This window comes from Saimiri boliviensis, chromosome 10 (genome assembly GCF_048565385.1).
Source record: "Saimiri boliviensis isolate mSaiBol1 chromosome 10, mSaiBol1.pri, whole genome shotgun sequence".
Classification (NCBI taxonomy): Eukaryota; Metazoa; Chordata; class Mammalia; order Primates; family Cebidae; genus Saimiri; species Saimiri boliviensis.
Genome location: NC_133458.1, coordinates 99777219 through 99792975, shown reverse-complemented (window position 1 = coordinate 99792975; position 15757 = coordinate 99777219).

Sequence of the window (15757 nt, the reverse complement as noted above, 5' to 3'; positions counted from 1 at the left end):
AGAGTTAGAAGTAAGAATGCGTTTAAAACACAGAAGACTCACTTCTTTCAAACTCATCTGCTGTGTGTTGGTTCCTTTTAGGAAGAAGCATCTATGTTTAGATTCAGTGAGGTAGAAACACGTTTCTTCTAAAAGCTGCTTTTGGACATTCCAGAGATAATGGGAGAACAGGCTGTATAGAGAAATACCTTGCTCTAAAACCAAAACGGAGCTATCTAGCAGAATTGTTGTCAGTGTGTGTATTCAACTTCCAGAGTAAAACTGATGTGTGTTTGCAGCAGTTCAGAAACACTTTCTTTGGAGAATGTAGAAACACTCATTTCCAGCCGTAGAGACGCATATAAGAGTTAGCAGTAAGAACGCGTTTCAAACAGAGAAAACCCGCCTCTTACAAACTCATCTACTGTGTGTTGGTTCCTTGTAGGAAGTTGAATCTATGTTTAGATTCAGCGAGGTAGAAGCACGTTTCTTCTAAAAGCCACGTTTGGACATTCCAGATTGGATGGGAGAACATGCTGTAAAGAGAAATACCTTGCTCTAAAACCAAAACGGAGCTATCTAGCAGAACGGTTTTCAATGTGTGTATTCAACTTCCAGAGTTAAACTGATGTGTGTTTTCAGCAGTTGAGAAACCCTTTTTTGGATAATGTAGAAACAGTCATTTCCAGCCCTAGAGACGCATATAAGAGTCAGCAGTAAGAATGGGTTTAAAACACAGAAGACCCGCTTCTTACAAACTCATCTGCTGTGTGTTGGTTCCTTTTAGGAAGTTGCATCTATGTTTAGATTCAGTGAGGTAGAAACACGTTTCTTCTAAAAGCTGCGTTTTGACATTCCAGAGTGGATGGGAGAACAGGCTCTAAAGAGAATTACCTTGCTCTAAAAGCAAAACGGAGCTATCTAGCAGAATGGTTTTCAATGTGTGTATTCAACTTCCAGAGTTAAACTGATGTGCGTTTGCAGCAGTTCAGAAACCCTTTCTTTGGAGAATGTAGAAACAGTCATTTCCAGCCCTAGAGACGCATATAAGAGTTAGCAGTAAGGATGCATTTAAAACACAGGAGACCCGCTTCTTACGAACTGATCTGCTGTGTGTTGGTTCCTTTTAGGAAGTTGCATCTATGTTTAGATTCTGCGAGGTAGAAACACGTTTCTTCTAAAAGGTGCGTTTGGACATTCCAGAGTGGATGGGAGAACAGGCTGTGAAGAGAAATACCTTGCTCTAAAACCAAAACGGAGCTATCTAGCAGAATGGTTGTCAATGTGTGTATTCAACTTCCAGAGTTAAACTGATGTGCATTTGCAGCAGTTCAGAAACCCTTTCTTTGGAGAATGTAGAATCAGTCATTTCCATTCCTAGAGACGCATGTAAGAGTTAGCAGTAAGGATCCTTTTAAAGCACAGAAGACGCGCTTCTTACGAACTGATCTGCTGTGTGTTGATTCCTTTTAGGAAGTTGCATCTATGTTTAGATTCCGCGTGATAGAAACACGTTTCTTCTAAAAGCTGTGCTTGTTCATTCCAGAGTGAAAGTGATTTCAGGCTGCAATGTGAAATATCTAAGTCTAAAACAAAAATGGAGCTATCTACCGGAATTTTTGTCAATGAGTATATTCAGTTTACAGAATTAAACTCATGTGTGTTTGCAGCAGTTCAGAAACCCTTTAATTGGAGATTTTAGAAACTGTCATTTCCAACGATATAGTGGAATGTAAGAGTTCGCAGTAAGAATGCCTTTAAAACACAGAAGACCCGCTTTTTCCAAGCTGTTTTGATTTGTTTTGGTTCCTTTTAGGAAGTTGCATCTATGTTTAGATTCAGCGAGTTAGAAACACGTTTCTTCCAAAAGCCCAGTTTGGACATTCCAGAGTGAAATGGAGTTCAGGTTGCAATGTGAAATATCTGCCTTTAAAACAAAAACGGAGCTATCTAGCAGAATGATTGTCAATGTGTGCTTTCAACCTACAGAGTTAAACTGATGTGTGTTTGCAGCAGTTCAGAAACCCTTTCTTTGGAGAATTTAGAAACAGTCATTTCCAGGCCTATAGTGGCATATACGAGTGAGAAGTAAGAAAGCCATTAAAACACAGAAGACCCGCTTCATACAAACTGATCTGCTGTGTGTTGTTTCCTTTTTGGAAGTTGCAACTATGTTTAGATTCAGCGAGTTAGAAACACATTTTTTCCAAAAGCTGCATTTGGACATTCCAGAGTGAAAGGTAGTTCAGGCTGTAATGTGAAATATCTGGCTCTAAAACAAAAGCGGAACTATCTAGTAGAATGGTTGTCTATGTGTGCATTCAATTTACAGAGTTAAACAGATTTTTTTTGCAGCAGTTCAGAAATCCTTTCTTTAGAGAATACAGAAACAGTCATTTCCAGCCCTATAGTGTCTTATAAACATTAGCAGTAAGAGTGCCTTTAAAGCACAGAAGACCCGCTTCTTACAAACTGTTGTGATGTGTGTTGGTTCCTTTTAGGAAGTTGCATCTGTGTTTATATTCGCGAAGTAGGAACACTTTTCATCCAAAAGCTTCGTTTGGACATTCCAGACTGAAATGGGGTTCAGGTTGCAATGTGAAATATCTGGTTCTAAAACAAAATTGGAGCTATATAGCAAAATGGTTTTCAATGTTTGTATCCAACCGACAGAGTTAAACTGATGTGTGTTTGCAGCAGTTCAGAAACCCTTTCTTTGGAGAATGTAGAAACAGTCATTTCCAGCCCTAGAGACGCCTATAAGAGTTAGCAGTAAGAATGCCTTGAAAACACAGAAGACCCGCTTTTTACGAACTCATCTGCTGTGTATTGGTGCCACTTAGGAAGTTGCATCTATGTTTCGATTCAGCGAGGTAGAAACACGTTTCTTCTAAAAGCTGCGTTAGGACATTCCAGAGGGAATGGTAGAAAAGGCTGTAAAGAGAAATTCCTTGCTCTAAAACCAAAACGGAGCTATCTAGCAGAATGCTTGTCAATGTGTGTATTCAACCTCCAGAATTACACTGATTTGTGTTTGCAACAGTTCAGAAACCCATTCTTTGGAGAATGTAGAAACAGTCATTTCCAGCCATAGAGACACATATAAGAGTTAGCAGTATGAATGCGTTTAAAACACAGAAGACACACGTCTTACAAACTGATCTGCTGTCTGTTGGTTCCTTTTAGGAAGTTGCATCTCTGTTTAGATTCAGCGAGGTAGAAACACGTTTCTTCTAAAAGCTGCGTTTGGACATTCCAGAGTGGATGGGAGGACAGGCTGTAAAGAGAAATACCTTGCTCTAAAACCAAAACGGAGCTATCTAGCAGAATGGTTGTCAATGTGTGTATTCAGCTTCCAGAGTTAAACTGATGTGTGTTTGCAACAGTTCAGAAACCCTTTCTTTGGAGAATGTAGAAACAGTCATTTCCAGTCCTAGATATGCATATAAGAGTTAGCAGTAAGAATGCGTTTGTAACACAGAAGACCCGCTTCTTACAAACTCATCTGCTGTGTGTTGTTTCCTTTTAGGAAGTTGCATCTATGTTTACATTCAGCGAGGTAGAAACAAGTTTCTTCTAATAGCTGCATTTGGACATTCCAGAGTGGATGGGAGAACAGGCTGTAAAGAGAAATAACTTGCTCTAAAACCAAAACGGAGCTATCGAGCAATATGTTTGTCAATGTGTGTATTCAACTTCCAGAGTTAAACTGATGTGTGTTTGCAGTAGTTCAGAACACTTTCTTTGGAGATTTTAGAAACAGTCATTTCTAGCCCTGGAGACACATATAAGAGTTAGCAGTAAGAATGTGTTTAAAACACAGAATACCCGCTTCTTGCAAACTCATCTGCTGTGTGTTGGTTCCTTTTAGGAAGTTGCATCTATGTTTAGATTCCGCGAGGTAGAAACACGTTTCTTTTAAAAGCTGCGTTTGGACATTCCAGAGTGGATGGGAGAACAGGCTCTAAAGAGAATTACCTTGTTCTAAAAGCAAAACGGAGCTATCTAGCAGAATGGTTTTCAATGTGTGTATTGAACTTCCAGAGTTAAGCTGATGTGCGTTTGCAGCAGTTCAGAAACCCTTTCTTTGGAGAATGTAGAAACAGTCATTTCCAGCCCTAGAGACGCATATAAGAGTTTGCAGTAAGGATGCATTTAAAACACAGAAGACCCGCTTCTTACCAACTGATCTGCTGTGTGTTGGTTCCTTTTAGAAAGTTGCATCCATGTTTAGATTCTGCGAGGTAGAAACACGTTTCTTCTAAAAGCTGCGTTTGGACATTCCAGAGTGGATGGGAGAACAGGCTGTGAAGAGAAATACCTTGCTGTAAAACCAAAACGGAGCTATCTAGCAGAATGGTTGTCAATGTGTGCATTCAACTTCCAGAGTTAAACTGATGTGCATTTGCAGCAGTTCAGAAACCCTTTCTTTGGAGAATGTAGAATCAGTCATTTCCATTCCTAGAGACGCATGTAAGAGTTAGCAGTAAGGATCCTTTTAAAGCACAGAAGACGCGCTTCTTACGAACTGATCTGCTGTGTGTTGGTTCCTTTTAGGAAGTTGCATCTATGTTTAGATTCAGCGAGGTAGAAACACGTTTCTTCTAAAAGCTGTGCTTGTACATTCCAGAGTGAAAGTGATTTCAGGCTGCAATGTGAAATATCTATGTCTAAAACAAAAATAGAGCTATCTACCGGAATTTTTGTCAATGAGTATATTCAGTTTACAGAATTAAACTCATGTGTGTTTGCAGCAGTTCAGAAACCCTTTAATTGGAGATTTTAGAAACTGTCATTTCCAACGATATAGTGGAATGTAGGAGTTCGCAGTAAGAATGCCTTTAAAACACAGAAGACCCCCTTCTTCCAAGCTGTTGTGATGTGTGTTGGTTCCTTTTAGGAAGTTGCATCTATGTTTAGATTCAGCGAGTTAGAAACACGTTTCTTCCAAAAGCCCAGTTTGGACATTCCAGAGTGAAATGGAGTTCAGGTTGCAATGTGAAATATCTGCCTTTAAAACAAAAACGGAGCTATCTAGCAGAATGATTGTCAATGTGTGCTTTCAACCTACAGAGTTAAACTGATGTGTGTTTGCAGCAGTTCAGAAACCCTTTCTTTGGAGAATTTAGAAACAGTCATTTCCAGGCCTATAGTGGCATATACGAGTGAGAAGTAAGAAAGCCATTAAAACACAGAAGACCCGCTTCATACAGACTGATCTGCTGTGTGTTGTTTCCTTTTTGGAAGTTGCAACTATGTTTAGATTCAGCGAGTTAGAAACACATTTTTTCCAAAAGCTGCATTTGGACATTCCAGAGTGAAAGGTAGTTCAGGCTGTAATGTGAAATATCTGGCTCTAAAACAAAAGCGGAACTATCTAGTAGAATGGTTGTCTATGTGTGCATTCAATTTACAGAGTTAAACAGATTTTTTTTGCAGCAGTTCAGAAATCCTTTCTTTAGAGAATGCAGAAACAGTCATTTCCAGCCCTATAGTGTCTTATAAACATTAGCAGTAAGAGTGCCTTTAAAGCACAGAAGACCCGCTTCTTACAAACTGTTGTGATGTGTGTTGGTTCCTTTTAGGAAGTTGCATCTGTGTTTATATTCGCGAAGTAGGAACACTTTTCATCCAAAAGCTTCGTTTGGACATTCCAGACTGAAATGGGGTTCAGGTTGCAATGTGAAATATCTGGTTCTAAAACAAAATTGGAGCTATATAGCAGAATGGTTTTCAATGTTTGTATCCAACCGACAGAATTAAACTGATGTGTGTTTGCAGCAGTTCAGAAACCCTTTCTTTGGAGAATGTAGAAACAGTCATTTCCAGCCGTATAGTGCAATATAAGATTTAGCAGTAAGAATGCCTTGAAAACACAGAAGACCCGCTTCTTACAAACTGATCTGCTCTGTGTTGTTTCGTTATAGGAAGTTGCATCTATGTTTACATTCAGCGAGTTACTAACACGTTTCTTCCAAAAGCTGCATTTCGGCATTCCAGAGTGAAAGTGAATTCATGCTGCAATGTTAAATATCTGGCTCTCAAACAATAATGGAGCTATCTAGCATAATAGTTATCAATGTGCACATTTAACTTACAGTATTAAACTGATATGTGTTTTCAGAAGTTCAGAAACCCTTTCCTTGGAGAATATAGAAAGGGTCATTTCCAGCCCTATAGTGGAATATAACAGTTAGCAGTAAGAATGCCTTTAAAACACAGAAGACCGGCTTCTTACACACTGATGTGTGTTGGTTCCTTTTAGGAAGTTGCATCTATGTTTACATTCAGCGAGTTAGAAACACGTTTCTTCCAAAAGTTGTGCTTGGACATTCCAGAGTGAAAGGGAGTTCAGGCTCCAATTTGAAATATCTGGCTCTAAAACAAAAGCGGAGCTATCTAGCAGAATGGTTATCAGTGTGTGCATTCAATTTACAGAGTTAAACTGATGTGTCTTTGCAGCAGTTCAGAAACCCTTTCTTTGGACAATGTAAAAACAGTCATTTCCAGCCCTATGTGGGCATATAAGAGTTTGCAGTAAGAATGCCTTGAAAACAGAGAAGACCCGCTTCTTACAAACTGATCTGTTTGTTGTTTGTTCCTTTTAGGAAGTTGCATCTATGTTTAGTTTCAGCGAATTATAAACAGCTGTCTTCCAAAAGCTGCGTTTTGTCATTCCAGAGTGAAAGGGAGTTCAGGCTGTAATGTGAAATATCTGGCTCTAAAACAAAAATGGAGGTATCTAGCAGAATGGTTGTCAATGTGTGCATTCAACTTAGAGTTAAACTGATGTGTGTTTGCAGCAGTTCAGAAACCCTTTCCTTGGATAATGCAGAAACTGTGATTCACATCCCTATAGTGGCTTATAAGAATTAGCAGTAAGAATGACTTTTAAACTCGGAAGACCCGCTTCTTAAAAACTGATCTGTTGTGTCTTGATTCCTTTTAGGAAGTTGCAACTATGTTTACATTCAGCGAGTTAGAAACACGTTTCTTCCAAAAGCTGCGCTTGGACATTCCAGAGTGAAAGTGATTTCAGGCTGTAATGTGAAATATCTAGCTCTAAAACAAAAATGGAGCTATGTGGGCAGCAATAGCCTCCATTATGTGATCTGTTGAGGTTTGCACAAGTTAAGTTTCAGTTCCTGCTTCCTGCCGACAAGTTTCAGTTTAATGTTTCCTGTTGACAAGTTACAGTCTTTTTTTCCTCGCTGGTAAGTTTCAGTAATGGTTCAGTTTCTGTTTCTCCGTTGAATGTTTCAGTTCCTGTTTCTCCGCTGAATGTTTCAGTTTCTGTTTCCTGCTGGTAAGTTTCAGTTTTTGAAACTTAGGAAGGCCGGAATTTCCCTACTGCAAGCTTCCTTTGCCCCGCCTCCCTGCCTGGCCTATTTAAGCTGTGAGCTCAGCAACAATAAACGAGACTTGATTAGACTCCTGTCTTTTCTCCATTCTTCGTGTCTCCTGCCCATCCATCCCCACTCCCTCCCTTTGAGTTCCTGTTGTTGTCCTGCAGGTAGGGACTGTCTGGCGCCCAACGTGGGGCTCGAAGTAAGAGGGACACAGTGAGGGACGTCGTTGAAACCGGCCGGATTGAAGGACAAAATCCAGAGTAGGAGTCACCGCAGGAACCTGCTGCGGCCTTGCTCTCTGGTAAGTGGACGACGATATTATGGGTCAGGAAATTAGTAAGCATGAGTTGTTTGTAGAAGAACTCAGCATAGCATTAAAGGCACGAGGAGTAAAGGTGAAAGTAAACCGGTTAATTAAATATTTTGATTATATTAAGGACGTTTGTCCCTGATTCCCTCAAGAAGGAACCATAGATCAAAGATGTTGGAAAAGAGTAGGGGATGCCCTAAAAGATTATTATGATGCTTTCAGGCTTCAAAAGTTCCCTGTAATTGCTTTCTCATACTGGAATCTAATAAATGAGATCATTACCCGAAAACATAACGATCCAGTCATTGCTAATCTCATAACCCAGGGGGAAACTTGCCTGAGAGACTCATGTAAAAATTTGCCCGATAAAAGCCCCCCCTTTAAAGAAAATTCGTTAGTTTTTGAAAAATCAGAAACCAAAGAGGGCAAGGTGAAAAAGTCAGGGGAAGCTGACTTAATGTCATTTAATAGCAACTCTGGTAAAGAGGAACAGAAACCCTTGGAGAGCGGTGGGCCTTTGTGTTCCTTAGAGAAATTTGCTGAATGTGTAGCCACAGGCCTTAAACAAAAATTAGCTAATCCAAAATATCGAAAGAGGATTGTATGGCTAGCCAGTCGAGCCAATAATTCAGAGGACGAAAGCATTGATTGGGATGATCTTGAGGATGAAGCGGCTCGATACCAAAATTCTGTGATCTGAGTTGGATATATTTGAAGGTATTTTGTAAGTTACATTCAAGGCTAACACCTGTGCTTTGTGTAGTGTAAATAAGACCTTGTGTTTATGAACCTTTCAGCTAGTTTGCTTTTTTTTTTCCCCTCACATGCCAAGTGATGTTCAGGTTTTGAATGTTTTTGTATCAGTTTTTTCCTTTGTAAATGGCATTAACATTGTTACTTGAGGTCTTGCTTAATCACTTTTGTTGTCCTGAGGACTTGAATTTACAGTGCATCAGATTTGTTGCTAATTTGGTCTGTAGATAGTCTAGCTTCAGCTGTTTATGGTGATGCTACATTTTCGTTTATAAATATGTTTGCGGTATAAAAAATGAGTATAACCAAGTTTGGCTGGAATTAATATCCCTGGGCACCCTGGAACAGGGTGGTGTATATTTGTGTACAACCCGGCCTCCCTTCCCCTGTAGCCATACCTCTGGGATTCTACAAAGTTATTTTAGACTTAAAAGACTGTTTCTTTACTATTCCTCTCCATCCAGAGGATTGTAAGCGTTTTGCTTTCAGCCTTCCCGCAATTAACTTTAAAGAGCCTATGAAGAGATATCAATGGAAGGTTTTGCCTCAGGGCATGGCCAACAGTCCTACCTTATGTCAGTCATATGTGGCCATCGCCATTGCCAAAGTTAGAAAAGATTGGAAGGATGTATACATCATCCATTATATGGATGACATACTTTTAGCAGCAGCAAAAGAGGAAGTGGTCTTGTCTTGTTTCAAAAGTCTACAAACTGCCCTTACTGCTAGTGGATTAGTCATCGCCCCAGAGAAGGTGCAACTTACTGATCCCTACACTTAGCTAGGATTTCAGTTAAGTGGAACTCGCCTATCGACTCAAAAGGTGCAACTCAGGCTAGACTGTTTAAAAACCCTCAATGATTTTCAAAAATTATTAGGAGACATAAACTGGCTGTTACCTTATCTAAAATTATGAAAGCTGATCTCAAGCCCCTATACGATACACTGGTATGGGATCCCAGTCCTACTTCTTTAAGACAACTCACCCCTGAAGCAAAATCAGTTATCGATTTAGTTAACCAAGCTATCAATAACCAAACCATCACCTTTTTCGATATTGACAAACCACTCCAATTTATTATACGTCATACCTCATTATCTCCCACAGCTGTGTTCTGGCAAACTGCTCCACTTATGTGGATCCATCTTCCTAATATGCCCACTAAAGTCATTGAACCTTACTACCTTATGGTAGCCAGTCTAATTACCAAAGGAAGAACCCTAGGCAAGGAATATTTCGGACAGGATCCTAACAACATTGTCAAACCTTATACCAAACAGCAGATCCATTGGCTCATGCAAAATACTGAAGCATGGCCCATTGCACTCGCCTCATATACTGGCAACCTCGATAATCATTATCCTCCCAATAAGCTTCTAGATTTTGCCAACAGACATGATTTCGTTTTTCCTAAAAATACCAGACTTCATCCCCTTCCAAATGGAATTACCATTTTCACTGACGGGTCATCCACAGGGCTTGCAGCCTTTGTTACCCCAAACCAAACTATCAGCTTTCAATCCCAATCATCATCTGCCCAATTAGCAGAGCTACATGCAGTTATAGCTGCATTTTCCATGTTTCCCAATGATCCTCTCAATGTTTATACAGACAGTGCATACATTGCTACCTCTGTCCCAAAGTTAGAAACAGCCCCATTCATAAAACACACCTCAACTGCTGCAAAACTATTTTCTCAACTACAAAAGCTATTAATTTCCAGAACACAACCTTTTTACATTGGGCATTTACGTGCTCATTCAGGCTTACCCAGTCCATTAGCCTCTGGAAATGCCAAGGCAGACCTAGCCACCCGTGTTCTGTTAGTTCAATTCCCTAACACCCTTCTAGCTCAAGCACAACATTCGCACAACTTACATCATCTTAATGCTCAATCCTTGAGACTACTTCATCACATAACTAGAGAACAAGCCCGACAAATAGTAAAGTCCTGCACACAATGTGCACCTCACTTACTGGTCCCACATCTTGGAGTTAACCCTCGAGGCATCCTACCTAACACCCTTTGGCAAATGGATGTCACCCACATGCCAGAATTTGGAAATCCTAAATACGTTCATGTCTGCATTGATACTTGCAGTGGATATATCTTTGCCACTTTACAAACTGGAGAAGCCATAAAACATGTTATTGCTCATCTTTTAACTGCCTTTGCATCCCTGGGGTGTCCACGTAAAATCAAAACTGACAATGAGCCTGGTTATGTCAGTACAGCCTTCACTCAATTCTGTACTCACCTAAACATTCAACATGTTACAGGCATCCCGTACAACCCCCAGTGACAAGGCATAGTAGAAAGAGCTCATCTCACCATAAAAACCACTCTAAATAAAATTAAAAAGGGGGAATGGTACCCCCATAAGGGATCACCAAAAAACCTTTTCTCACACTCCTTATTTATTTTAAAATTTTTAACACTGGATCAAGAAGGACACTCTGCTGCCAATCGACACTGGCATTTTGAATCCAAAAGCCATTATGCATCGGTAATGTGGAAATATCCCATGATGGGCGCATGACATGGCCCGGACCTGGTCCTGATTTGGGGTCGAGGATCGGTGTGCATTTATGCCAAGGAAGTCAATTCGGCCAGGTGGCTTCCCGAGAGACTTGTAAAGCAAGTAGATACCAAAAAATCTGAAAAACTAACTCCACCCAGGGATGACACCGAGCCCTGAGGGTCTTCTATCTTTTCCCTTTTTAGGAGTCAACGACATGGTATTATTTAACCTGATTGCTTTCCCTCCTTGTCTTACTGTCTATCGGTCCTGTTATACTCAGCAAACTCAGGAGCTTCTCAAGATCACAAATTGAGGCCATAAAGAAGCCGCCCATTCAGGCCCATTACCACAGGCTGGAGATGGCAGACCTAGAGATGGAGCTTGATACCTTTCCTCTCAGGTCACCCGGTGAGCTTAACCGGTTAGCAAATGACGGGCAACTGAGGAGTATGAGTAAGGACACTCCGCCTAAGATAGGGAGGAAAACGTTTTTCCCCTCCCCATGACGGATAGGGAGTCAATGTTCTCTCATGTGGGGTCCTCTGACCTAAGACAGGCACGGTTCCCACGGGCATAACTACCCCTCAGCCTAATTTCTAAATAAAATAAAAAAGGGGGACCTGTGGGCAGCAATAGCTGCCATTTTGTGATCTGTTGAGGTTTGCACAAGTAAAGTTTCAGTTCCTGCTTCCTGCCGACAAGATTCAGTTAAATGTCTCCTGTTGACAAGTTTCAGTCTTTCTTTCCTCCCTGTTAAGTTTCAGTAATGTTTCAGTTTCTGTTTCTCCGTTGAATGTTTCAGTTTCTGTTTCTCCTCTAAATGTTTCAGTTTCAGTTCCCGTTCCTCCGCTGAATGTTTCAGTTTCTGTTTCCTGCTGGTAAGTTTCAGTTTTTGAAAGTTAGGAAGGCCGGAATTTCCCAAATGCAAACTTCCTTTGCCCTGCCTCCTTGCCTGGCCTATTTAAGCTGTGAGCTCAGCAACAATAAACAAGACTTGATCAGACTCCTGTCTTGTCTCCATTCTTCGCGTCTCCTGCCCATCCATCCCCATTCCCTCCCTTCCAGCTCCTGTTGTTGTCCTGCAGGTTGGGACAGAGCTATCTAGCAGAATGTGTGTCAATGAGTATATTCAGTTTACAGAGTAAAACAGATGTGTGTTTGCAGCAGTTCAGAAACGCTTTAATTGGAGAATGTAGAAACAGTCATTTCCAACGCTATAGTGGCATATAAGAGAAATACCTTGCTCTAAAACCAAAACGGAGCTATCTAGCAGAATGGTTGTCAATGTGTGTATTCAACTGATGTGTGTTTGCAGCAGTTTGGAAACCCTTTCTTTGGAGAATGCAGAAACAGTCATTTCCAGCCCTAGAGACGCCTATAAGAGTTAGCAGTAAGAATGCGTTTAAAACACAGAAGACCCGCTTCTTACGAACTCATCTGCTGTGTGTTGGTTCCTTTTAGGAAGTTGCATCTATGTTTAGATTCAGCGAGGTAGAAACACGTTTCTTCTAAAAGCTGCGTTTGGACATTCCAGAGTGGATGGGAGAAAATGCTGTAAAGAGAAATACCTTGCTCTAAAACCAAAACGGAGCTATCTAGCAGAATGGTTGTCAATGTGTTTATTCAACTTCCAGAGTTAAACTGATGTGTGTTTGCAGCAGTTTGGAAACCCTTTCTTTGGAGAATGCAGATACAGTCATTTCCAGCCCTAGAGACGGATATAAGAGTTAGCAGTAAGAATGCGTTTAAAACACAGAAGACCCGCTTCTTACGAACTCATCTGCTGTGTGTTGGTTCCTTTTAGGAAGTTGCATCTATGTTTAGATTCAGCGAGGTAGAAACACGTTTCTTCTAAAAGCTGCGTTTGGACATTCCAGAGTGGATGGGAGAAAAGGCTGTAAAGAGAAATACTTTGCTCTAAAACCAAAACGGAGCTATGTAGCAGAATGGTTGGCAATGTGTGTATTCAACTTCCAGAGTTAAACTGAAGTGTGTTTGCAGCACTTTGGAAACCCTTTCTTTGGAGAATGCAGAAACAGTCATTTCCAGCCCTAGAGACGGATATAAGAGTTAGCAGTAAGAATGCGTTTAAAACACAGAAGACCCGCTTCTTACAAACTGATGTGATGTGTGTTGGTTTCTTTTAGGAAGTTGCATCTGTGTTTAGATTCAGTGTGGTAGAAACACGTTTCTTCCAAAAGCTGCGTTTGGACATTCCAGAGTGAAAGGGAGATCAGGTTGCAATGTGAAATATCCGGCTCTAAAACAAAAACGGAGCTATTTGGCAGAATGGTTGTCAATGTGTGCTTTCAACCTACAGAATTAAACTGATGTGTGTTTGCAGCAGTTCAGACAAACTTTCTTTGGAGAATGTAGAAACAGTCATTTCCAGGCCTATAGTGGCATATAAGAGTTAGAATTAAGAAAGCCTTTAAAATACAGAAGAACCGTTTCTTACAAACTGATCTGCTGTGTGTTGGTGCCTTTACGAAGTTGCAACTATGTTTAGATTCAGGGAGTTGGAAACACGTTTCTTCCAAAAGCTGCGTTTGGACATTCCAGAGTGAAAGGGAGTTCAGGCTTTAATATGAAATATCTGGCTCTAAAACAAAAGCGGAGCTATCCAACAGAATGGTTGTCTGTGTGTGCATTCAATTTACAGAGTTAAACTGATGTGTGTTTGCAGCAGTTCAGTAATCCTTTCTTTAGAGAATGTAGAAACCGTCATTTCCAGCCCCATAGTGACATATAAGAGTTACCAGTAAGAATGCCTTGAAAAAACAGAAGACCCACTTCTTACAAACTGATGAGATGTGTGTTGGTTTCTTTTCGGAAGTTGCATCTGTGTTTAGATTCAGCGAGGTAGAAACACGTTTCTTCTAAAAGCTCCATTTGGACATTCCAGGGTGAAAGGGAGTTCACGTTGCAATGTGAAATATCTGCCTATAAAACAGAAACGGAGCTATATAGCAGAATGATTGTCAATGTTTGCATTCTAAAAGATAAAAGGAGATATCTAGCAGAATATTTGTCAATGTGTATATTCAACTTAAAGATTGAAACTGATGTGTGTTTGCAGCAGTTCGGAAACCCTTTCTTTGGAGAATGAAGAAACAGTCATTTCCAGCCCTATAGTGGCATGTAAGTGTTAGCAGTAAGAATGCATTTAAAACACAGAAGACCCACTACTTACAAACTGATCTGCTGTGTGTTGTTTCCTTTTAGGAAGTTGCAACTGTCTTTAGATTCAGCAAGTTAGAAACACGTTTCTTCCCAAAGCTGTGTTTAGATATTCCAGAGTGAAAGGGACTTTAGGCTGTAATGTGAAATACCTTGCTCTAAAACAAAAACGGAGCTATCTAGCAGAATGGTTGTCATTGTGTGCATTCAACTTACAGAGTTAAACTGATATGTGTTTGCGGCAGTTCAGAAACCCGTTCTTTGGAGAATGTAGAAACAGTCATTCCCAACCTACGGTGGCATATAAGTGTTAGCTGTAAGAATGCCTTGAAAACACAGAAGACCTGCTTCCTACAATCTGATCTGCTGTGTATTGGTTCCTTTTAGGAAGTTCCATCTATGTTTAGTTTCAGCGAGTTAGAAACACGTTTCTTCGAAAAGCCGTGATTGGACATTCCAGAGTGAAAGTGAGTTCAGGCTGTAATGTGAAATATCTGGCTCTAAAACAAAGGCGGAGCTATCTAGCAGAATGGTTGTCAGTTTGTGCATTCAATTTACAGAATTAAAATGGTGTGTGTTTGCCGCAGTTCATAAATCCTTTCTTTAGAGAATGTAGAGACAGTCATTTCCAGCCCTATGGTGACATAAAAGAGTTAGCAGTATCAATGCCTTTAAAACACAGTAGACCCGCTTCTTACAAATTGATCTGCTGTGTGTTGGTTCCTTCTAGGAAGTTGCATCTATGTTTAGTTTCAGCGAGTTAGAAACACGTTTCTTCCAAAAGCTGCATTTGCACATTCCAGAGTGAAAGGTAGTTCAGGCTGCAATGTGAAATATCTGGCTGTAAAACAAAAAAGGAGCCATCATGCAGAATGTTTTTCAATGTGTATATTCAACTTAAAGGGTTAAACTGATGTGTGTTTGAAGCAGTTCAGAAACCCTTTCTTTGGACAATGTAGAAACTGTCATTTCCAGCCCGATAGTGGCATATAAAAGTAAGCAATAAGAATGTCTTTAAAACACAGCAGACCCGCTTCTTACAAACTGATCTGCTGTGTGTTGGTTCCTTTTAGGAAGTTGCAACTATGTTTAGATTCAGCAAGTTAGAAACAAGTTTCTTCCAAAAGCTGCGTTTGGACATTCCAGAGTGAAAGGTAGTTCAGGCTGTAAAGAGAAACATCTGGCTCTAAAACAAAAGCGGAGCTATCTAGCAGAATTGTTGTCAATCTGTGCATTCAACTTACAGAGTTAAACTGAAATGAGTTTGCAGCAGTTCAGAAACCCTTTCTTTGGAGAGTGTAGAGTCATTTCCAGTTCTATAGTGGCATATGAGTTTGCAGTAAGAATGCCTTGAAAACACAGAAGACCTGCTTCTTACAAACTGATCTCCTGTGTGTTGGTTCCTTTTGGAAGTTGCATCTATATTTAGTTTCAGCGAGTTATAAACAGGTTTCCTCCAAAAGCTGCATTTGGACATTTCAGAGTGAAATGTAGTTCAGGCTGTACTGTGAAATATCTGGCTCTAAAACAAAAAAGGACATATCAAGCAGAATGGTTGTGTGTGTATATTCAACTTAAAGTATTAAAATGATGTGTGTTTGCAGCAGTTCAGAAACCCTTTCTTTGCAGAATGCAGAAACAGTCATTTCCAGCCCTATACTGG